The sequence below is a fragment of the Passer domesticus genome, chromosome 2, assembly GCF_036417665.1.
Source record: "Passer domesticus isolate bPasDom1 chromosome 2, bPasDom1.hap1, whole genome shotgun sequence".
Lineage (NCBI taxonomy): Eukaryota > Metazoa > Chordata > Aves > Passeriformes > Passeridae > Passer > Passer domesticus.
The window spans coordinates 55,331,797-55,357,332 of NC_087475.1; the positions used below are offsets into that span (position 1 = coordinate 55,331,797).

At 37.4% G+C, this 25,536-nt stretch overlaps 1 long non-coding RNA gene across 2 annotated transcripts in view; it reads left to right on the top strand.

Annotated features, from left to right (window-relative positions):
• The first annotated feature begins 2,658 nt into the window (after window positions 1-2,658).
• The window catches only part of LOC135295430 (uncharacterized), a 28,039-nt gene continuing 5,161 nt past the window's right edge, over window positions 2,659-25,536 (top strand). Inside the window, exons 1-2 of one of the 2 annotated variants that reach the window (XR_010357523.1) lie at window positions 2,659-2,781; window positions 12,773-12,830. This is a non-coding gene — a long non-coding RNA (uncharacterized LOC135295430). Of the gene's footprint in view, window positions 2,782-12,772; window positions 12,831-14,263; window positions 14,366-25,536 lie in introns of those variants that run through there. The other variant, XR_010357524.1, reaches the window with a different exon arrangement.

Genomic DNA, 25,536 nt, shown 5'->3' on the forward strand with positions numbered 1-25,536 from the left:
CCCAATTACCTATTGCAATTTCTGAGCTAGCAGAATGTTTAGTCCCACTTACAGTGAGTCATTACTATTTCTGTCACTTGTTGTAAAATAAGCAGAGGAACATTGTTGACAGCTATTACAGAAAAAAAACCAAAAACAAACAACTAAAAAAGATAATTTTTTTCTTTTATAATAATTCTTATGTTGCTTTTGCTTTTCATTGCAATTTCAGTGCTGCATTATTATTATTTTTCGCACACACACACACACACACACACACACACACACACACATACACACAAAACACTGATAATGAGTGAGATGCCATGAAAGAACAGTGTTGAAGATTTCCTTCTGTTTAACAGAATATGAACTATTTCTTGCTAGTACACACATACCTGAATATTCTAATGTGTGTGCTATAGTCAGAACAATTTAGGATGAATACAAACATTAACTGAGCAGCATTACTGTTGATGAGAAAAGCTCATTTAGCATCAATGTAATTGTTATTCCAATTCACTTGTACTAAAATCCAGCCATAATGTAACTATAAACTGACCCAACATTTGCATTCGGCTTTTTATCCTGTTGTTACTACTACTGTAATTACATTACTATTACTATTGTTATTCAACTGTGATATTCTAAGTACAGTGTTTTGAGCTACCTAATCTAGTTGAAAATAAAATAGATTATTGCAGGGCGGTTAAACTAAGATGACCTTTGAAGGGAAAGGGATTTTTTAATGTGGATGATGGGTGACAGGAAAAGCTGCAATGGTTATAAACTGAAAGAGAACAGGCTTTGGTTAGTTGTATTTCTTGCTCAGAGAGGTTGTGGATGTCCCATCTTCGGAAGTATTCAATGTAAGGTTGAATGAGGCCCTGAGCAACCTAATCCAGTGTGTAGAACCCCTGTCTGTATCAGAGTGGTTGGAACTTTAACATGCCATTCAACCCTAACCATTCTATGACTCTAAGGATCTAGGTAACATTGCAGAGATTGAATAAATTCAGAGCTGGTGTCTCTGTTGAATGACTTTGCTGTCATATGTTTCTTTTTAGCCATGCAGAACTAGTTAAGAAAAATCTATCACCTTCAATTTGTTTACCAGGCATAGTTGTGAGGTCCTTACTTGTCTTAAAAGTATTTTGAATGTCCACACGAGAAGTGCAAATTTTAAAAATTACCTGATCTCAGACAGCCAAATTAAAATATGAAGATGTGGAAGAGGAATAAAGTCTGTATCTAGAAAATATAGTAACTTAGCAATGAGATAGAATGGAATGTGGAATAGATGACTAAAACAATGTGAATTATTGTATTACTCATAATTTAAGCCCAGAAAATTTGGACAAAACATAATTAGCAATTTCAAAATAGCTGCTGAAAATATAACACAGGTCTGTGTTTTTTCTTGATATTGAATGTCACTTTTTCCTTCATCTTAGTAGAATTACTATGATTTATAACAATGTTGTCAAAAAATGTGATATATAAGAGAAAGAAATGACAAAGCCTTGAATGATACTGATTTAATACATCCTCTTGCACTGGTGGTTGTTTTTCTTAATATCCGTAAGGACAGGAATTCTCTCACCATCACCACTATGAAAATAGCGGCAAGGAACTTCCTTTCTGAAAATATATTGGCATAGATTAGGTAGTCTACACTTTTACAGTGGATGTAATCAAACATTTCATTACATTTAATTTACTGAGTAATAGCATACATTCTCCATATGTGGGACTATTTCCAACTGGTCATCTTCCTAAATAGCACCCTGGAGTTAATTGCAAATTATTAAGCATGAATTGCAAAGATAAATTCTAAGACTGCACCATATAAGAAGACTATGGCTATAATTTTCCTTGCTAGACAATAATACAAGAGAAGACAGTTAGGAATACACCATTTCTATAAAAGCATATATATAATATTATAATACAAACAGAAGAAAACACATCAAGAGGATTTACCAGAGAATTAATATAACTTTGAAGATGAAGAATTAAAAATTCAAAATCCTCCATCTAATGTTTTCAGCTTTATTTCAGATACTTATCATTCTTCTTTCACTGTAAACAGCTTGCATATTTAAGCTAAGAGAACATTTTCTATTCATATGGTTTTCTAGAGCCTCCAAAAATAACATAACTTTAAGCATGTTTGTCATCACTGCAAAAATTTTAACTATCATCTTCTGATATAGCTTTTGGAAAAATATAAAAGGCACCCATATGTGTTTTTGAAGTGTGTCTTAAATGTTTTTAGGTCACTTACATTTTGAAAACTAATTTATTTCTGTTTTGTTATTTCCTTGTCTCTCCTTAGAAGAATAATGTACTCTTGTTATAGATGGGGAAGAGGACAGTCTGCAAGGCAGGCATAGAAAAACTCTGTTGTTCTTAATGTACTTATGCTTGTTATTGAAACCAGTGGTTGCTTTGAGAATGACTTTCAAAAGTATAGGAAGAAGAAGATAAAAAAAAAGAAAAGAGAGGGAGGGAAGGTAGAGTCATATAAATAACATGCCTGTTACTTTTATATTTTCATCTCCAGCTTTATGATTTCTCTGATACTAAAGTTAAGGTTTTCAGACAAGAACTTCTCAAAGCAACCTTGAGGAGACCTTGATTCAGACTGCAGTATCACATCAGTGCTACTGATGTCAAGAGTAGCTTACTTGTCAGCACGGTATTTTTGAATGGCTAACCATTGCCATTCACATCACCACTGACTTCTGTTAGTGCAATAAGAATGAAATAGGAATAAATATCTCTCTTACTTTTTCAAAGGTAAGTAATTTTCTAATGATGAACAGATATTAACAGTCTGTAGCAGTAACATATCAGATCCTTATGGAATTTAGAACACAATGAAATGGAATGTCAGGAATTTTCAGGCTGGACATTAGGAAATGGTTTTCACTAAGAGGATGGTCAGACATTGCAACTGGCTTTCCAGAGAAGTGGTCATGGCACTAGGCTTGTCAGAATCCAAGGAGCATCTTGATGATGCTTGTAGTCATACTGTTATTTTTTGCTAGTCCTGGAAGGAACAGGGAATTTGACTTTATAATTCATATGGGTTCCTTTCAGCTTCAGATATTCTATGTTTCCATGAAATAGAATCAAGTATATAGATATTACACTGAATACAAATAATGAGGCATATTAAATAAACAAACCATAAATGTATTACCTTATTCTGGGCAGTTTCACATAGATGAAGTTTTCATTGCAATGCCTAACTCTTAGGAGGATGGTTTGTCACTATAAAACTTCAAGTGTCTTGCAATACAGTTTACAGAAACAAGCACAATGAAGTAACAGTGGAGTGATAAGATTATAAAAGCCAAGGAGAACACCGAGGAAGCTTTGCCTTAAATATATTTTATTGGAATTTCACAGTTAATCTTATCAGAAAGCACTCAACGTAGATTATATCTTTCTCTTTTACTGAAAGCATTGCACAATCCTTTTAAAATTTCATAAGATGAATTATTTTTCTGAGACAAGATAAGGTTTCTATATGTTTGATTTTATTTCCTTTATTATCACTTTATAGTCAAATACTGAGCTATGTGGTATTCTGAGTGAAGTCCTCTCAGACTTTTCTTTCAGAAGCTATTCAGGTTTGCAAAAAATATTTTCATAATTATTGGAGTAGAAACTAAAGCATAAACATCCCAAATGTGTGTTCAACTCATTACATTATACTTTCCTTGTTAAAAAACCGCTATAAGCAAACAAACTGAAAACTGCTCAAAGTAACAAAGACAAGAAAATAAATTAATCTTAATCTTTAATAGAGAAACTGTTCTTGAAAAAATAATTCAGGCCAGATATATCCACATTCCTTTTCAGTGTGCATTCTAAGAATTAAAATGCAGAATCACGTATTCCAGTGTGTATTCTTTTCCATTTAAAACAGCTTCAAATGAAGAAAGTGAAAATAGCCCTTATTATTATATTACATGGCTGAATAGATAGAATATTTTTCTGCTTTTCCAAAATACAAGTTCAAGTCTGTTCATAACTGGGTAATACAGTTAAGTCTGGGTTCCATATATTTGCTGAATTGTTCACATATTGTGATTATTTGGGATGGCCCTGTGCAAGGCAAGGAGACTCAGTGATTCTTGTGGGCTGCTTGCAACTCGGCATACAGTTGTACAGAGATGTTAAACTGCTCCATACCTCACTCAGATGACTAGGAGTTTATTTAATACTAGTAACTACTACACTTTATATGCAAAAAATTAAATGGTATGTATAAACCTAATTCTGCCTTTGGAAATAATATAAAATTGCAAAGTAACTGTGAGTATACCTCAAACTGCATCCTATCACACAACTTCTGCTATGACTATGTCCCTTCCTCTCTCTTCTTTCTTTATTTCCCTAATATTCCTTCTCTCTACTTCTCAAAATGCATCCTTCTATATCTTTAATATTCATAAAAAGTGCTGAAAAAATGTCAGTTCGTTATCTCACTTTTTTTTGCAGATAAATTACCTTTCTCTTTTAGATAGACTATAATGTAAATTAGATTTTTAAAATGTTATTTCATTACTTAATTGGAAATGCATCTAAAGAAATACAGAAAAGTCAAATAAAATTACTACTGTATTCATTCAGAAAATAAAAATTTTTGGTAGCTTAACTGGTAACAAAAATAAATAACATGGAAAACCATGAATTAGATAAGCAGTGCCTGTTATTGAGAACTTCAAACCTAAACATTTTCAATCAAAATAAATTTTCTATAATTTTTACAATACTTCTGTAATTAGAATGCATTTAGACTATTGAAAAAAATACAGAATACTGAGTTCGTGTTTGTGGTACTATCCAGATACATGCATATTTGGAACACAGGTCATTCTGAAGGACATGCATTAATGTGTTCAGAGACCCTTATGCACTGTTGGCAATAAGTATAATGTAAGACATAACATATTAAAATTTACAAAAATGTTGCAATAAATCACTCATTAAATAGATTGCATAGTCTAAATTTACAATAAGATGCTAATGTACTTGCAAGTGAAAAAAGCCCTAGAATATATACTTAGCTATCAAATGGCCAATTCTAACTTGAAGAACAGAACTTATTAGAAAGTTTTCATGTATTGTTCTTGATTGACTTATTATTAAATCATAATTATCTTCTGATAATTATGATTTGTTCCTCATTTGGGTCAGGTTACAGCTTCTTTTTAAAAACTAGCAAAAAATTTACTTATTTTGAAGGAAAGTTGGGTTGGGACACAGCATTGAAACTTCCTTTCCTTCTTCAATTTTTTTTTTAAATTCCCTTCAGGAAGAAAATAAAAACAAAACAGTTGGCAATATGCCTATTTTTTTCACTATGTTTCTTCTCTATATAGTGTACATTAAGTAGAGAGTATGAATAAAATGCCTATGCTTGGATCCAAACCACTCCAGCACTTAATATTAATTGCTTTGACAAAACAAGTGTCAGAAAATAAAAAAATAAAACAAAAAACCCTGACTGAACATCTTTTGTTCAAGTCCCAGCTCCACTAAATCTTGCAGACAGAATTTCCTTTGTAGAAAATTTTAATTCCCACTTTTCTCTTTAAAACAGTAGGTGTCCATTACATGAGCTATAAATTTTGCATAATTGGGCAGCCTAGGACTCTTTCCAAATTTTCTATGATGGGCATAATTTTTCATCAGCACATCTGTCATAAGTTTACAAAATTCTAGGAACAATTATCCAAAAGAAGTAAATTATGATTTATGCAATGCCTATAAAATGTGATAGAGAAAACCTTGTCTTTTTCTCTCTATTCGGAAACCATTTGTTTTGTCAGTTTGCACTTTAAACACCTCCTAATAATATAGAATATGGGCAACAATCTGTTTCCTCATGCACTGCTAGTTTATTGAGGCAAATTTGTAGTTTCGTATGGAAAACATATGGGTCTTTTGGAAAAAAAGCACTCTATATTACTCCAAAGAATAATTTATTCTATGAATAAACTGATTTTTCCCACACTGGTTTGGCAAGACAAAATGTAGAAAGAGATTTGGTAGCTGCTTTGTTGCTCTTATGTTCAAGTTAAACTCGAGTATGATAAAAGTGAATGTTCCTCTTGCTTTGGACTGACATAGAAACTCTGTGTGTTTTCATGGTGAAATTATGGTTCAGATTTCAGAAAATAAGTAGGTATATAAGGTGTTATTCTTGTATTACCTGTACTACCTCAAAGAAACCTCAGTTACTACTTTGGCATTTGAATCTCCAGAACAGAAAAAAGCAAGATATTATCTAAGTATAACTGACAGGAAAATGAAAACAGAAGCACTTTGGACAATGACAAAATTAGTCAGTCAACGTCCTGCCTATCTTTGTTTGAGATTGTGATAATTTTCCTTGTATTAGGTCCCTGATTTGGTATGAGAAAATGAAGGTTAGTGGTTGTTTCTAAACTGTGAAGAAAATGCTTTCTGCTCCAATTGAAGATTGATGTATATTGATTAATATAAAATAGCCTGCAATAAATGTTGCATTCTTTATTTTATATTGAGGTTTTTACAATCAAGTTTACTACAAGACTGAGGACTGTTCTGCTGGGGTGCTTGCACTAAACTTAAACACATTAGCTGGGGAAGGGTGCCCAGTCCCAACAAAGGGGTAGAAGATGGAAAATTTAGACACCCTGGGATGAGTGAGTGGCTTCACTGAAGACTGCAGCTGACAATCAGGTTGAAGTGAGATCTATTTAATCCCTGTCATGGTTAAAGCCCAGCTGGCAAATAAACATTACACAGCTGCTTGCTAAATATTCCCCCCTCCCCTGTGGAATGGGGAGGAGAATCAAAAGTAAAACTTGTGCATTGTTATAAGAACAGTTTAATAATTGAAAACAGGGGAAAAAAATAATTAAAACAAATAAGAAGAAGAAGGGAAAGGAAAAAACCCAAATAAACAAGTGATGCACAATGCAGTTGGTCACCACTCACTGACCAGTGTCAAACCCCCCCTTTCCAAGCCCAGATCAGCTTCCCTGCTGGTTTAATCCTTCCAGTTCATGTACTGTACTGATATTCCACACCACTGAATGTACTGTACATTCTGTGGTGTGGAATAGCCCAGTGGTCAGTTTGGGTTACCTGTTCCAGCTGTGCTCCCTCCCAGTTTCTTTTGTGTTCCTTTTCAGTGGCAGAGCATGAGATTCAGTAGGGGAAAAAAGCCCTTGATTAGGATAAACAAGATTTAGCAAGAAACCAAAGCATCCATGTGTTATCAACACCAGTCTCCTTCTGAATCCAAAACACAGCACTGTAATAGCCACTGAGAAAGAATTAATTATATCCCAGAAGAAACCAGGACAACCACGTTCTGATTAAGGTCAATCAATAACTTGGCAGATGGTACAATAACCAAAGACAGGGGAAGAATCAGATGCTGATGAGATCGAAGATACAAACACTTACCAAAGATAGAGTCCAAATCATCAGACTGTTAGATGAGTTAATGCTGTCAAAATTCAATTTTTGTCTTAAGATTTGGTATATTTTATTTAATAAAATATATTTTCTTCTAGCACAACATAGAAAGAGAAAAAAAAATCAAGTTGGGAGGCTTGATTTTTTCCCTAAAGGGAGACCTGGGTAGAATTGAAGTATCTAGTGACAAGAAAAATTATCAGAAAGCAAACATTTCAGCAGCCACCACCTTTGAGTCTCATATATCTGTGTATGGCTGGCATTCTGAATCAGTACCTTCAGCATGTACATATCTATGTTAAAACATAGCATAGTCTGAGGAACTACATGACATCAGAGGGACCAGATTTTGTTATGATATATTCAACAGTGCATATACTTAAGGAAAGGTACTTAAGCTTCTACAAATATACTGTGTATTTGTGATCTCTCAAGAGCTTTCTCTAGCAGGGAATGCTTCTGTTAAATTCTCTACGCCTTGATTTGCCTGCCAGTTAAAAAGAGTAATATAAAACCTTAATAAGAGTCATAATACTTTACATAAAATGTATCGATATTTTTAATCAATTTCAAGTCCTTGGAAATAGGGAATTTTAGCTGAAGGAATAAGAAATTTCCTTGGTATTTTTCCAGAAAACATTTCTTGCTTAACTTTCCATATAAAATACTTTGCCCTAGTTGGAGTTGACAGTAATTTTTATGACAAATAAATTAAGTCTCATCATGACTATATTTTACTGTTCAGAGAGTTCCCTCCAGACTGGCTACAAGTTGCTCATCATTTAGCAGAGCCGATTTGACATCAGCCTGAATTCCATAACAGCCAGCATGTCATTTAAACCACTCTTGACCAGAGTGATTTAAAGTATCTTCAACCTGAATGAATGGCAGAGGTCTAACACATTTATTCTAAGACTGTTTTCTGGATCAAATAAAATTAGTAGTAATTAACTAAACAAAAATTACTAAACTAGCTTAATTCATCAGGAAAATATCTAGGATAAAATTAAAAAGCAAGAAAATTAGAATGTTCTGCATAAAACTTCTTTTAGTACTAGAAACATGTCTGAGGACGCTGGATTTTGTTTTGCTTCTTTTTCTAGGACGTTGTACCAAAAAAAATCTTTCCAACTAATATGTGCTAATTGATATATGTACTGGTGTATGGCATCATAAAGGAGATAATTTTAGTTCACAATAAATTTCCACTAGTTCTAACACAAAAGTGAAAAAATGTCTGCAGTGAATAGATGTTTAGCAGATGTAAAACTGTCATATATAATCTATAAAACATTATATCAGCAACAGGGCCCTTGTTGATAAAATGAACAGTGTCTGCCTGGGCTTTAGCTAACTGTCCCAGTTCTGCCAATTACGAAGCAACAGAGTTAATTCCCTTAAAGTCAGCGCTCAGAAATATATTACTGTGATACCATTATACCACATTCAACTGCACATTCTCTGGAAGGAGAGAGAATTACAACTGGGTTTCTGTGTCAAGGACTGGATTTTGGAGAGAATCTAAAATACTAATGCTCTATGGAAATTTGAAAACTGGGTGACTGAACATGACAGTCCCCCTATTAGGAAATGCCACCCTTTCTAGATTCCTTTAAAGACAATTGATAGAACAGCATATGTTGACCCACAGGCTGAAGTGGTTTTATGATGTCAGGATGGAAACTAAGATCCTTGAAGACATATATCTCAAAGAAATCATTAAGAAAATCATTGAAACAATTAAATCTTCAATTCCATGTAGATTCCCATAAACCTACTGTTTCAAATTTTGGCAAATTAGTGAATGAAATGCCTACCACTAGCCTTAGTTGTCCTGGATGTCTTAGTCACTACCATGTTGACACACAGTTCTCTGAATTTCAAAGAAAGCAGAATTATTAAGGATTTGGTGGAGTAGACTGAATATCACTTCTGCACAAAATTTATTTTTCCTAGGTACAGAGATCCCTTGGTCAATCTTTGGACTAAACCACTTCGTTTTTCTGGAAGTAAAGTCAAAGTGATCAGGAGGATCAGGGTGGATAAAGAGCAGGGACAAATCATGTGCGGAAGGAAAAGCATACCATAAATTTTATTTTTTGCAACCGGACCAGCAAAATGAGTGTAAAGAAGCAAGAAGGCTGGGATAAAAAATTTAAAACAGAAAAAATGATCCAGATGAATATGAGCAAAATTTGGGCTTTACTACAAACTAAATGTTGGGGTTTTTTTCTATAGATGCTAAAGAATGAGGGAAACTATTATGATTACTTGCAAAAATATTAATTTTGGGAAGGACGAAGAAATAAAGTTGGCCCCTGTTGACTTCAGTGTTGCATACATGATTTTGTTTTGAACAGGTGGGAAAAAAGTTCCTCTTATAACTAATTATGCATGCATTTTGCCATGTGTGCAGATATCTAGATAAGTATGGATGCAAGTAATTGACAGACTTATTGATAAAGAGAACTAACAATGCTTTGCAGAAGTACAAGTTGTTCACTATATATATGCTTACACATACATTCCACAAAATGTCAAAAATCTATATTATTCCAAGAAGTTAGGAAGTAAAATTAGTATTCAAATGTGATCAACCATACAACAGAACCTAGAGGCACTGAGAAACTAAAGGCTAGATGTGCCAAGAAGCCAGATGCTGCCTTTGGAATAATATTTTTCAGGACTTGGCATCAAAAATCTGTGATGCCATCCAAATAATTCCCACACCCTATAAAATCTGTTTTCTTCAAAAAACATATTAGCTATATTAACTATCCAGCTATAGAATAAAAGTAGATGAGGGTTAAGATCTAAGCAATCTATTTCAACTTAGACTACAAGAAAGGAAATTTACACACTTATAATACCTGAAAATTATTTTGACATGACACTTAAGAAGATGAATATGAGAAAGTTAAAAGACAAGCATTATTCTCCCTCCTCTCAGTGTTCCCTGAGTCTTGTTTTCTCTTTCTAATACATTGACATGAATTTCACCCTGCAATATTAATAATAAATAGAATCTAAGACAACAATCACAAATAACTTATGAAGCCAAGCTAATTACATATAATCATTCTTTTATGGTATTTCCATTATGAAATACCAAACTATTACCACAGGAATTTTTGATCTAGAGATAGCTACTGAGGCAATGGGAGCTTTGCTATTAGTTCAAGAGTCTTGAGATTGTGTCATAAAGCTCTAACTGTAAGATTTTGCTGGACTTGATTTTTGGAACGCTTTTATGATCTTTACTGAATGTCTTCCACACAGTTCATAAGTGATAGCAGATCCCACTGAAAATTCTAGAATAAAAAAGTAGTCAGAGTCTTACCTCAAAGAGGTAAGAGTGGTCCAGCAGGAGCTGTGTGAATGGAAGAAGCTTGATATACTCCTTTCCTTCCCTGTCAGATCAGCTCCAGTCCCCAGATCGCTCATCATCTTTCCAATTTCCTAGCTGTGTGTTTCTTAGTTGCTCCCTAAACAATTTCATTTCAGTTGTCAAATACTTGCTGTTCAAGTAGCTTAAATTAACTTTGGCTTGTTTCTCCTGAAAAAGGTCTAAAAGAGCTTAAACAAGGAGCCTAATGGGCAGCTCTGACTCAGAGTAGTGATGAACAACTGGGGCAAAATGAAGGCTCGGGGCAGCAATTTTTTTTCCTGAAAGAAGTACAGCTGGAAGATCTATAGAATGAGACTTTATACTCAACCATTTCAGATGGATAACAAGAGTTGGATAGGAAAAGAAAAAGTTTCCAAAAAATTGGTAAAATTCAGTACAAATGTGTTTTAACAGAACTGATTAACCTAATGATTTCTCTTTTGTGTTGACTGCAGAATCACAGAATTAGGTTGGAAAAGACTCCTGAGATCATGAAATCCAACCTATTTTTTATAGTCCACTCTGTTTTTCCTTTGTTTTCAGGGAATACACCAAAAGGCTATATCTATGTATCTATAAATTTGTATACAATTTTTTTTTTTTTAATCAAGTGTCAGTCTAAGAAAGAATTGCATTAATACTACTCAAACAAGAGTATTAAATTGTGTTATATTGTCTTGCATAGTACATGTAAGGATACACTACAGCAGCATTTGTCATCAAAATCAGCATTTACTGATATTAGGTGCAACTGCCTTTCTCACTATAAAATAAGTCCTATCATCTGCGGAATCCACAGTCTATTTGCACAGTTCCTAGCAGGAAAGTTTACTTCTGAAAATAATCAACAACAGGATAGTAATTTTTAGTTAAAACAATTAATTTTCTTATGGAATGTCAGTGCAAAAGAGACAACTATATCATGTTACCAGAGTTCTCCATTTTCAGCATGATTTCTCTCACTTCTCTGATGTGTTCTGACATGAAGTGGTCTTGCTCCATCTGTTCTATAGGATTTCTATGGATAGCAGAAAATAGATCAGAATAGAACAGTAAGATCTCCCTTTAGAGTTATTTTCTAGGACTGATCACACACGGATTTTACTTGTACAGCATGTACTCCAGGGCCCTGTCTCAGTGGCTGCTGCTGTGCACACTCTGTGTATCAATCTGTCTTGTACTGGCGAGTCCAAACCTGGATCCAGAACTTCAGGTGTGGGTTCACAAATTCTGTATGTAAGGAAAGGCACTCCCTGAATTCCTTGGATCTGCTGACTACTCTTCACAATATAATATATTGATTGCTCACATGAGGTCAATAAATATATCTCCCAAAGTTTTTATTATCTGACTTGAGAACTTAGTGATATGATTTGTGGAAAGGGTAAGACTAGAGCTTGAACCTAAACAGTTCAAAGGTATTATTTTGCACAGAAAGATGAAATAAATGCAAAACTGGTTTTTTGAGGTCTCTATGTGTCCATTCATCACCTGTAAAATAGTATCACTCCACCTCTCAGGGATGCTGCAAAAATAAATTAATTAATATTTATGATACACTCACATTCCCCAGAGGAAAAGCTCTGTCTTTGAAGAAACTTTTGATTAGTGTCTAGAAGTGAAAATTTTTGAATAGATATAAAATATATTGCAAAAGCTCCTTGGTAACTGAATACCATACAACTTGGGTATTGAACAAGGAAATGAAAAGTATGTGGTTTTACTATATTTCCATGAAAAATTCTCTTTTATTTAGAATGCATTACACCTTGTCCTGTCACTATGTGGTCTTGTAAAAAGTCCCTCTCTATCTTTCTTCTGGTTTTCTTCAGGCACTGGAAAGCCAAAATAAGGGCAACCCTAAGCCTTCTCCTTTCCAGGCTGAACAATCACAATTCTCTTATCCTTTCCTCATAGGAGAGATGCTCCATTCCTCTAATCATCTTGGCAGCCTCCTCTGGACTTGCTCCAACAGGTCAGTATTCTTCTAGTGAGAGAACTGGATGCAGCTCCCCAGGTGAGGTTTCACAGGGGCAGAGCAGAGGGGCAGAATCCCCTTCCTCACCCTGCTGGCCACACTGCTTTGGATGCAGGATATCCTGCTGGAGTGCAATTGGCTTTCTGGGCTGAGAGTGCACATTGCTGGGTCATGCCTAGTCTCTCATCCCCTAGTTGTTCTCAGCAGGGCTGCTCTTGTTCTGTTCATCCCCTAGCCTGTGTTGATATCAGGGCCTACACTGACCTGGGTGCAGCACCTTGCACTTGCTCTTATTAAACCTCAGGATATTCCTATAAATCCACTTCTCAAGTTTGTCCAAGTGCCTCTGGATGGCATCCCATTCTTCAGGTGTGTCAACTGCACCACTCAGCTTCATGTCATCAGCAGATTTGCTGAGGATGCACTGAATTCCTTAATCTGGGACATAATGAAAATATTAGATAACACTGATTCCAATAAAAACCCCTGAGGGACACCACTTGTCACTGATATCTATTGGGACTCTGAACCATCAGTCAGTACCCTCTGGGGAAAGGACTCAGGTTCTTGAAGGACTCAAGCTATTAATTGAGAATAAAATTTAGAAATTCTAATTGCTTGTCTTTCAATTGCAAATCTTCAGAAAACATTATATACAAGTAGGTATTGTTCTTAAAAGCAGAAAGAAAATCCATTATTTAAGTGTTAATTTCAGCATATCAACATGTTAAAATGGCACTGCATAATTTTTCTAGTGTTTCATAAACACAGACCTTTATGTAATCATGCACAACAACGATAATTAACTTTTTGTGCTTCTACCAACACCAAGTTAGAAAATTTTGTCCAAAGCATCATTTTTGTTGCAGATAGCTGTATTGCTATGCTGAAACACTAGTTCATTAATATACTTAAAGTTTTTAGTTGCTTCGACATAAAAGATTACCATAAATAAATACTCTGCTACATAATCTGTGAATCAGATTATAATAATATGAGAGATAATAAAATAGGAAGATATCTGTTTCAAATGTCTTACACTTTGTGACCTCCAACAAAGAGTCTCTAAATTACATTACTGAAAGTACAGTAGGGAACATTCTCATAGAATTGTTCTTGTTTAGGCTGGGGTGGAGTTATTTTCTTTTCAGTGGCTGGTATGGGGCTGTGTTTTGGATTTGTGCTGAGCACAGGGTTGATAATATAGAGATGTTTTTTTTATTGATCAGCAGCGCTCACATAGAGACAAGTCTTTTTGTGCTTCAACTTGTGCAAAATTAGTAAGGGGGTTTGGGTTATATGGGAATTTGGAAGCATACAGAGATGGGAAAACTTCCCCAGCTGACTAAAGGGATATTCCAGATCCTATGACATCATGTTCAGTACAGAAAGAGAAGGGAGGGTGGTGAAGCAGAAGAAGGAGGAAGCGGGGATGTTTGGAGTGACGGTATTCACCATTCCAAGTCACTGTCAAACATTATGGAGCCCTGCTGCCCTGGAGATGGCTGAACACCTGGTTGCAGCTGGAAGTGGTGAATTAATTCCTTGTTCTGTTTTGCTTGATTGCATGGGTTTTACTTTACATATCAAACTGTCTTTATCTCAACCCATTACTCACTTTTACTCTTCTGATTCTCTTTCCCATGCCAGTGGTGGGGGAGTGAACAAGCAGTTGGGTAAGACTGGTTGTTTGGTGGGTTTAAAGCACAACAATACTTCAAACTAGACTATCTTATAAAAGAGAGAGTTTCAGTTCCAAATATTTTTCAATAAGCCTTAAAACTACATGTGAAAAATATGGCACCGGCACATTTCAGTGTTTTTGTTTGGGTCTGTTTGTCTTGCTTTTGTTACTGACAACTTGGTTAAGAATGAAGGTCAGGAAGTGGACTGATCCTGGTCTGCCCTTCCAGACAACTTCACACAAAGCCACTGTTAGCTGCAGGACCATTGTAGCTTGTCATCAAATTGCCCAACCAAGTTGCATAAAGGCAGATGTAGCTTGGTTTACTTATTGTTATCCACACTACACGCTGGGGAAGAAGGAAAGATGCTAGTAGTATGCATGGATGAGGAGACTATGCCAAAATATTTGGCCAAAGGATTTGCATTTGCTCCACAGTTTCACTTAAAATGCAATAACTCTCTGTAAGTTACAAGCCTGACATTACAAGGAAGGTTGAATCTGGGATTAAGCAAGAGCTGCTGTTCACATTTAATGTACAGTAAAGTCATACCCATGATTATACTTCTCAGAATTTCTTGCTTAAAGATGCATAAGCAAACAATTAGTAAAAGTTTAGATTTTTAGCTTGTGATTCCCATATGCCTTAATAATATTTGTGCTCAATTTCTAATGATGAAAATATGGGAAATTGGTCTCAAATGCAACTCCATTATAAAGGGCAGATCAGTAGTCAGCTCAAAGTACAGCAGTGTCAATACATACAACAATAAGCAGGAAGCCATGAAATCATTATTGTTGTTTGCTTCTTTTAAACTCCACATCTTCTACTGATATGATGCTGCTTGAGCTTAGTCATGTTAAGTCTAGCTCTATCAGCTTGCCTGTTTGTCAGCTGGAAAGAGTGCCTGGTTGGCAGTGTCCCTTGGGAGGAAATCCTTAAAGGCAAAGGAGTCCAGGAGAGGTGGATATTTTTCAAGACGAGCATGTTAAAGACATACAATTGGGCCATCCCCATGTGCTGAAATATAAGCTGGTGGGGAAGACTGGTCTGGCTGAGAGGAGCTTTTTTGTTCAAATTCAGAAAAAAAGTAGTTCATGCCTTTGAAAAAAAGGGCATGCAATACAAGAGGACTACAAGGATGTTGTGGGCATATGCAGGGAGAACATTATAAGAGCCAAAATCCAACTGCAACTTAATCAGCTGCCTCTATATAATGTAATAAAAAATGTTCATATAAATGCATAAAAAACATAAAGGGAGATAAGAAGAATGTCCATCCTTTAATGGATGCAACAAAGAATGAGGGAAAAGGCTGAGTTACTATAAGGATTTCTTTGGCTCAGTCATTATTAGTGATAACAGTTGTCCTCCCTTTTACTATTAAAATAAACATATATATATTCATATTGTTATATTGTTTTTTTAGTTTTTTTTTAATTTGCTAATTGATTTTACAAGTATTCATCTTCAATATGTCAGTGTTATTTCATATTCAAATATGAAATATTCAATTCAAAATTATTCAAAAAGCTTAAACTGTTGCCCTAGGACCTTGCTGTGGTACAGTCCTATGCTCACCTCAGAAAACTACTGCATCAGATGGTGTAAAAGTCAACTGCTTTCTAAATGGTAGTAGTATAAACAGAATGTTAAACAACAGAATCATGCACATTTACAAGACTGGGAAAAATCTTACTGATATATCTAATCTAAACTTACAAATCTAAAATTTAAAAAATGTAAAATTAGTTTATGAATGCACAATAGTTGTTTAAGTATATTTTCTATCACACCAGGAGACATTCCTCTGATTTATCCTTCTGCACAAAACTTCAACTGCTTTAAAGAAAGAATCATTAAGGTGTCTTCTGATCTGCAACAATGTTAGGAAAAATCTTTCCTGAATGGACAGTCTATATATTCTTGCCAGTCCATACAGCTGTTGATGCATGCTATTACTGGCAATGCTATTTAATAAACTATAGGTCAAATAAGAGCTAGTGTTACAGATAATTTATCCCACTTCTTTGATTTATTAGTAATGTCGATGTGAGCAGAAAATTATCAAGGACTATCCAGAAAATAGAATGCTCATTGTCCAGTTTATTTTTTTTCAGTTATGGCATTAGTGTGTCACCTGAGAATATGAAGTCAGTAGTCATTGCGAGCATAGACCTGGTGGGACACAAAAAAAAATAATGAAAGTGTTTACAGTGTTTTCTCTGAGAGCCAAAATCTGAGTAACTGGGAGACATATTACAGACCTAAATTCATACTGTGCTTGACTCAGTTCACATAGTTGGATTTCTTAGGTCTTGGGAGAGACCTAAGAAATGAATATACAATAATATGATATTATTTTCTTTCAATCTTTTATGTTAACAGTATTTCAATTTCCACATAACATTTAAATAAACAGAAGTCTGTTTCAAGATGTATCAGAGGGTTCTTGAAGTTTAGTAAGTAGGTGATTTGGTATTCCTTAGTAAATAGTGATTTATAACATACTGAATATAATTCCTTCCTATTATTCTTCCTGAAAGGAAAAAATTTAGTTGTCTTAAGAAATTATATCTGGAATGTAAGTGTCATTCTTAACAATGCATTATTTCTCTCTAATCCTGGTTGAAAACCTAACTCTTTGGAAGGGTTCCAACACAACACTTCACATTTGAACACTGATTATAACCAAAAACTATATAATGGCTAGTTGCCTGTCATTGATATTTGTGAATCTTATTCTTAGACACATCAGTCTTGCCTTGCATTTAGTACATGATGTAAACTTGTATCTCAGTTATCTAACCTAGGTAAGAGGACACTTAAGAGTTAAGTGCCCCAGACTTGAGTTCATCTCATCTTTGCCTGGCATTATATATAGTATGTATTAGAATTGGATACTCATATTTGGTTTTTTGTTTTGTTTTTTTTTCTGCCTCACATATATCTTCTCTGGCTTTCTTTTCTACCCCCCCCCCCCCCCCCCAACTTTAAAGAACTCAGTTGAAGTTATAGAGTTGACTCTCCTTTTTTATAATTATAATTTTTTTCTCTGTGGAATAAACGGTACTCTGAGGCAAGCCAAAATTCTGCTTGTCCAATCTTGGAGAAAATTCTAGCTGTGCAAACACGGCTGTTTCATTCTGTTTCCAATAGCTTGAGGCTTTCAGTCACACACCCTTTTCTCAGTCATTCTATTGACCTGCTCCGTATGCCCTAATATTCCCTGTTGGCAGTGCTTGCTATATTTGCAGGCATGCAGGCATTTTATATCACCCAAATGCATAAAGAAGCTCAAGGGAATTGAACAATCATGCCCTGAGGGGTTACTGTATATCTGTGTATAAAGACAGCAGGATTTCTCCTAGGAGAAGAAGATTATTCATCTTCTAGAATGTCTGCAGAAACTGAATGTCAGTATGTTGACTAAAATTCAGTTGAATACTGGTTATGAGCCAATGGTGAAGCCAAATAATCTGAGTAACTACAGGCAGAGAATGAAAGAATATTCATAGGACACATAAGCTTAAATACATGCAAACATCCTTTGTGACTTAGGATCTATTTAAGGAGATTTTACATTAATAACAAAAGCATAAGCATGTATTTTTACCAGCAAAGATTTACCTGCCCTGATTTTGATGAGCCAACCACTGATTTAGGAAACAGTTCTTTATGGGACAAACAGGCAAATGTTCTGTAGGACATTGAGCCCTCTGTTCTGGAATTCATAGCACACTAAAATGCATGAAGAATCCACAGTCTCTGGTCAATGGAATTATTTAGTTTCTAACATCTTTAGTATTTCCTACGGCTTAATGTTATATCTAAAAACAATGTGACTCTACAGCAGACTCCAAAATATTCCTTTGGCATCATCAATTAGCCTTGCATACGCTGAACTTGTGAGCATTTGTTCAAGGGCCTTCTTTTCAAATAAGGAACAAACCCCTCCAGCTGCAGGTCACTCAAAGCTAAAAAAAGATTCCAGAGAAAAGGCAAGCCAGCAGGCTTATCAGCAGTTTAATTCCCCAAGAGGGCACCAGGGGCCATTACATGGCCATTAGCATAGCCAGCACTGGAGTCACAGACAGAACAGAGGCAGCCAAGCAGCCAGCCAAGAAATCAGCCAAGGGCTTTGCAACAGACACAGATGTTGCTGCTAAAAAATTTATTTTAGACCTTGGCATCTGAGTCCTTTATCTGTCAATTCTGTGTCCTGGATGAGGCCCCAGCTGTTAAGTTTGTTGATGAAAGGCGAAGGGAAAAATCTGAGCTGCATTTAGATGACCAGCAATTTGATTCCATCTAAAGCATTTCTCTTAAAGGATTGATGTCTCTTTTAATAGACAACTTCCAATATTTTCCTGTGAAGTTTTCAAAAATTTCCTGCAAGTTAATTGTTAAGGTTCTTCCTTTGAACCTTAACATCTAACTTGCATTTCTTATTGGGTTCAAAAATAGACAATGGCAATCTATTTTCTCACACAGGGGAAGGGTTGGTCCCATAGAGAAGAGAACACACAGTGGAATGGGGGTCATCGATTAAAGGCCTTTAAATTTGGTTGTCTCTCAAACTATAAGAGAATACTTTCATCTGCAAGGATGACAGAAGTTTTTTTAATTTTTTGAACCTTCAAATATTCCACATTTTGATAAATGATCTAGTGCCCTCAAGGAGATTGCCAGTTTTACGAGTTTTCTCTGCATTTCTTTTTATTTCCAAAGACCTGCTATTTTAGCTACAGTCAAGATCTGTTTGATTTGAAAGCTCTGATAAGTATTCTTGCCTTAGTTTTCTTTCCCTGCAACACTTTAATCGGTGAACTCTTGTTCTCCTACCATATGTATTAATCAATATTTTATTTGAAAAATATATTATATTTCTATTTCTTACCAGACAATGAAAAAAGTAGCAATAACACATATCTCTTCTTTAAATTACTGTTTATTGTTATCATATAAGAACACAGGCAAATAGTAACAGATATAATTGTGCATTATAATATATTATCATGGGACAACTCAGGCAAGACAAATTGTATTTAGACAAAATATAATCTTTTGTATCTGCCTACATTAAAAAAAAAAATCTGTTTTAGAAATGTTATGAGCAGGCTATGGGTTTTTTTACTTTCTTCCACCAGAATTTCCAGTTTAAATTATTTTTTTTAACTTAACCATCATTTTCTGTTAAAATCTGTCTTTTTTTCCTTTCCTAGCCTTGCTGTCAATACAGCTAGAGCAAATTTCTCGCTTTCATTAACAAAGAACTTAGTGCACTTTGACCCTTTTTAGGCTGTATCCAGCTGCTCTTTCTTATCTTTTAGAGACAAACCCTTAGGGCTTGAGACCAAGTGTTCCATTCTGCTTAGGTTAATGCTGTAGTCATAAAATCCTGCACTGTTTTGTCATTTAGTCTGCTCTTTATCAAGCTACTTGAGACTGTATTGGGTACCCAGAAAGCATATGACAGAGTGCAACACAACAAGCCTCCAGGCAGTTATAATGATTTGAAAGAGTAAATTCAAGAGCAGACAGCAATTTCTCTTTGGTGTAAAGAGAACTCCTGATTTGGGTGATTAATTAAGATTAAATTACTGCACTCCTTTTCCATTTAAAACAAGCAAGAAACTACTTATTATTACTCACCAAAACCTAGAGGAAATCTTTTCTGGTGAATGTCTTTATCATCAGCCTGTTATTTTTTAGCAGAATCCTTCCTTCCTTCCTTCCTTCCTTCCTTCCTTCCTTCCTTCCTTCCTTCCTTCCTTCCTTCCTTCCTTCCTTCCTTCCTTCCTTCCTTCCTTCCTTCCTTCCTTCCTTCCTTCCTTCCTTCCTTCCTTCCTTCCTTCCTTCCTTCCTTCCTTCCTTCCTTCCTTCCTTCCTTCCTTCCGCCACTTCCTTCCTTCCTTCCGCCACTTCCTTCCTTCCTTCCTTCCGCCACTTCCTTCCTTCCTTCCTTCCTTCCTTCCTTCCTTCCTTCCTTCCTTCCTTCCTTCCTTCCTTCCTTCCTTCCTTCCTTCCTTCCTTCCTTCCTTCCTTCCTTCCTTCCTTCCTTCCTTCCTTCCTTCCTTCCTTCCTTCCTTCCTTCCTTCCGCCACTTCCTTCCTTCCTTCCGCCACTTCCTTCCTTCCTTCCTTCCGCCACTTCCTTCCTTCCTTCCTTCCTTCCTTCCTTCCTTCCTTCCTTCCTTCCTTCCTTCCTTCCTTCCTTCCTTCCTTCCTTCCTTCCTTCCTTCCTTCCTTCCTTCCTTCCTTCCTTCCTTCCTTCCTTCCTTCCTTCCGCCACTTCCTTCCGCCACTTCCTTCCGCCACTTCCTTCCTTCCTTCCTTCCGCCACTTCCTTCCTTCCGCCACTTCCTTCCTTCCTTCCTTCCGCCACTTCCTTCCTTCCTTCCTTCCTTCCTTCCTTCCTTCCTTCCTTCCTTCCTTCCTTCCTTCCTTCCTTCCTTCCTTCCTTCCTTCCTTCCTTCCTTCCTTCCTTCCTTCCTTCCGCCACTTCCTTCCGCCACTTCCTTCCGCCACTTCCTTCCGCCACTTCCTTCCGCCACTTCCTTCCGCCACTTCCTTCCTTCCGCCACTTCCTTCCTTCCTTCCTTCCTTCCTTCCTTCCTTCCTTCCTTCCTTCCTTCCTTCCTTCCTTCCTTCCTTCCTTCCTTCCTTCCTTCCTTCCTTCCTTCCTTCCTTCCTTCCTTCCTTCCTTCCTTCCTTCCTTCCTTCCTTCCTTCCGCCACTTCCTTCCGCCACTTCCTTCCGCCACTTCCTTCCGCCACTTCCTTCCGCCACTTCCTTCCGCCACTTCCTTCCGCCACTTCCTTCCGCCACTTCCTTCCGCCACTTCCTTCCTTCCGCCACTTCCTTCCTTCCGCCACTTCCTTCCTTCCGCCACTTCCTTCCTTCCGCCACTTCCTTCCGCCACTTCCTTCCGCCACTTCCTTCCGCCACTTCCTTCCTTCCGCCACTTCCTTCCTTCCTTCCGCCACTTCCTTCCTTCCTTCCTTCCTTCCTTCCTTCCTTCCTTCCTTCCTTCCTTCCTTCCTTCCTTCCTTCCTTCCTTCCTTCCTTCCTTCCTTCCTTCCTTCCTTCCTTCCTTCCTTCCTTCCGCCACTTCCTTCCTTCCTTCCTTCCTTCCTTCCTTCCTTCCTTCCTTCCTTCCTTCCTTCCTTCCTTCCTTCCTTCCTTCCTTCCTTCCTTCCTTCCTTCCTTCCTTCCTTCCTTCCTTCCTTCCTTCCTTCCTTCCTTCCTTCCTTCCTTCCTTCCTTCCGCCACTTCCTTCCTTCCGCCACTTCCTTCCTTCCGCCACTTCCTTCCTTCCGCCACTTCCTTCCTTCCGCCACTTCCTTCCGCCACTTCCTTCCTTCCTTCCTTCCTTCCTTCCTTCCTTCCTTCCTTCCTTCCTTCCTTCCTTCCTTCCTTCCTTCCTTCCTTCCTTCCTTCCTTCCTTCCTTCCTTCCTTCCTTCCTTCCTTCCTTCCGCCACTTCCTTCCGCCACTTCCTTCCTTCCTTCCTTCCGCCACTTCCTTCCTTCCTTCCTTCCGCCACTTCCTTCCTTCCTTCCTTCCTTCCTTCCTTCCTTCCTTCCTTCCTTCCTTCCTTCCTTCCTTCCTTCCTTCCTTCCTTCCTTCCTTCCTTCCTTCCTTCCTTCCTTCCTTCCTTCCTTCCTTCCTTCCTTCCTTCCGCCACTTCCTTCCGCCACTTCCTTCCTTCCGCCACTTCCTTCCTTCCTTCCGCCACTTCCTTCCTTCCTTCCGCCACTTCCTTCCTTCCTTCCGCCACTTCCTTCCTTCCGCCACTTCCTTCCTTCCGCCACTTCCTTCCTTCCTTCCTTCCGCCACTTCCTTCCTTCCTTCCTTCCTTCCTTCCTTCCTTCCTTCCTTCCTTCCTTCCTTCCTTCCTTCCTTCCTTCCTTCCTTCCTTCCTTCCTTCCTTCCTTCCTTCCTTCCTTCCTTCCTTCCTTCCTTCCTTCCTTCCTTCCTTCCTTCCGCCACTTCCTTCCTTCCGCCACTTCCTTCCTTCCGCCACTTCCTTCCTTCCGCCACTTCCTTCCTTCCGCCACTTCCTTCCGCCCCTTCCTTCCTTCCTTCCTTCCTTCCTTCCTTCCTTCCTTCCTTCCTTCCTTCCTTCCTTCCTTCCTTCCTTCCTTCCTTCCTTCCTTCCTTCCTTCCTTCCTTCCTTCCTTCCGCCACTTCCTTCCTTCCGCCACTTCCTTCCTTCCTTCCTTCCTTCCTTCCTTCCTTCCTTCCTTCCTTCCGCCACTTCCTTCCTTCCTTCCTTCCTTCCTTCCTTCCTTCCTTCCTTCCTTCCTTCCTTCCTTCCTTCCTTCCTTCCTTCCTTCCTTCCTTCCTTCCTTCCTTCCTTCCTTCCTTCCTTCCTTCCTTCCTTCCTTCCGCCACTTCCTTCCTTCCGCCACTTCCTTCCTTCCGCCACTTCCTTCCTTCCGCCACTTCCTTCCTTCCTTCCTTCCTTCCTTCCTTCCTTCCTTCCTTCCTTCCTTCCTTCCTTCCTTCCTTCCTTCCTTCCTTCCTTCCTTCCTTCCTTCCTTCCTTCCTTCCTTCCTTCCGACACTTCCTTCCTTCCTTCCGACACTTCCTTCCTTCCTTCCTTCCTTCCGACACTTCCTTCCTTCCGACACTTCCTTCCTTCCTTCCGACACTTCCTTCCGCCACTTCCTTCCTTCCGACACTTCCTTCCTTCCTTCCGACACTTCCTTCCGACACTTCCTTCCGACACTTCCTTCCGACACTTCCTTCCGACACTTCCTTCCTTCCGACACTTCCTTCCGACACTTCCTTCTGACACTTCCTTCCTTCCTTCCGACACTTCCTTCCTTCCTTCCGACACTTCCTTCCTTTCTTCCTCTCACTCTCCCCCCCCAACCTTCATCCCCACCCCATGACCCAAAGATTCAAACTACTTTTGCACTGTAACAAGGTGCCAAAAAGGAGAAAAAAATTATAACAAGAAATAATTTAGCTATTGAAATAATCTCATAGAAAAGACAATTTTGATTAGCTTAACTCAAGGTAAAGCAAGAACTGAATTGATGTAATCCACTCCCCAGATAGTTCTTCCAGCTGCTAGGCTATCATATAAAAAATGAGAAACAGTATAATTACTGGTTGTGCTTTCTGAAGATAAATATTTTGTTGATTGTTAAAAAAAAATAAATTGAACATAACTACTCTGGTTAGGATATTTATGCATGAAGTCAGTTACCAGGTCACTATTCTGAAACCTTGAGCAAATCACGAATCCCAGAGGACATTTTTCTTTGAGGTTCTCTTTTTTCACATTTCTTCTTGTTTTTTTAACTAAGTATCTGCCTGTGCTGAATGTACCTTCAAGGACTTTGTTATGCATACAAGCACCAGATGTTGTTCACCCAGTCAAAAAAAATCCTAAAGCTCCTTATTCACTCTAAAATGACTTATCTGTGTTTCACTCAGAAACAACAGCACTCCCCTCCCCTGTCCCTACCTCCCTAACCCCCCTAAAAATTAAACCAAACCAAACCCTAACAGCTAAATGACCTGTTGGAACAACTGCATCCTTTATTTACTGTGTTAGGTTTTGTAATTGTCATTTTTGATGCCAGTTCTGATATTTAGGCACTGACTAGCTGTGCTCACACAATAGGGTGTCTGCTCCGCTGTGTGCTCAGTCAACCCTGCAGATCCTAGCTGTGTCCCAGTTATGGGGCAGATGTACCACATTGTTGCCTGCAGTACTGGTCTTCAGATATTCAGAGAGGAACTTACTAGAATGAGAACTTCTTATAGGCCAGGATTACTTTGTTTCCCTCTCAGAGTCGGGGCACCTGAAGAGGAACAGTAAAAAAGACACAGCTCAGTTGTGAATTCACCTACACCCAGGGAAGCAAACGTGAAAAGCATCTATCACGACTGTAAACATGAAGGACAAACACAGAAACTTTGTCTCCCTCCAAATTTCTCTGGAGGAAAATCAATCAATATGAAAACTGAAGGCCTGGATAAATAGGCTAGTGGCCAGGAAAACACTAATGGATAAGAAACTGAATTGTAACTGCACCAGATTTAAATTTAGACCTTTTAGATCCTGAGCAATTTCTCCCTTGAAAAAGAGAAAATATGACAATGTGAATTAGTTGTGCTTCTTCAGAAACCATAGAATTTCTCTCTTTAGAAAATTGTTCTGCTTTCTTTTAATAATGTTTAATGCCAGAGAGCAGTAGTGGGAGTCAAAGTGACTCCTCAGCTCTGTAAGCAATACATTTACAGAGAGCATCTCTCCCATGAGAGTTTAACAGAAGAGGAAACAGATTTGATGAGAAGAAGATTCTGAGATCAATTCTACAGTACAACCAGCTACAAGGCTATGTGAATAGTAAACATTTTTTTACAATTTCAACTGTCAGAGGAGAAAAATTATTCTTTTCAAGTAGACAAATGTAGGCAAGACAGACAACTGTTTGCCAGTGTGAACAGAGCATCCAGTACAAAAATGGCAGAGATAAATTAATTTAAAGATTATTCAGATTTAAAGATTTCAACGTTTTTAATTTCCTTACCCAAAATAGGGTAAATATGCTGAAATGAAACCTCAGTCTATATCTCCAGCAAGCAAATAAGGGACAAACCTAACTAGAGTCTGAATAAAGCATTAAAAAACTCTGAATACTTTAGTAAGTGGTGCTGATGAGTCAGCAAAGTGTACTGTCCTCTTTTAAGACTTCGTACAATACACTTGAGTAAGTTCTCAGTTTTAAGAATGTGTATATCACTACTACTGCTAATAAAATCTTAATGCTTGTCAACATTCCTTATTTAAGTCAATTGCATGCTTGAGTGCTTTACTAGAAGTTGAACTTCATGTCAATGCGTGTATGGTAAGGGCCAACAAATCCATATACTGATACTAAGCCACTGGAAATAACAAATCTTCAGTAAAAACAGGTGGAGCTACAAAAATCCATGCTGTATTTTGTGTAGGTCTAAGAATATAGCCTCTCATAACCTGGAAGAGTATAGCTGC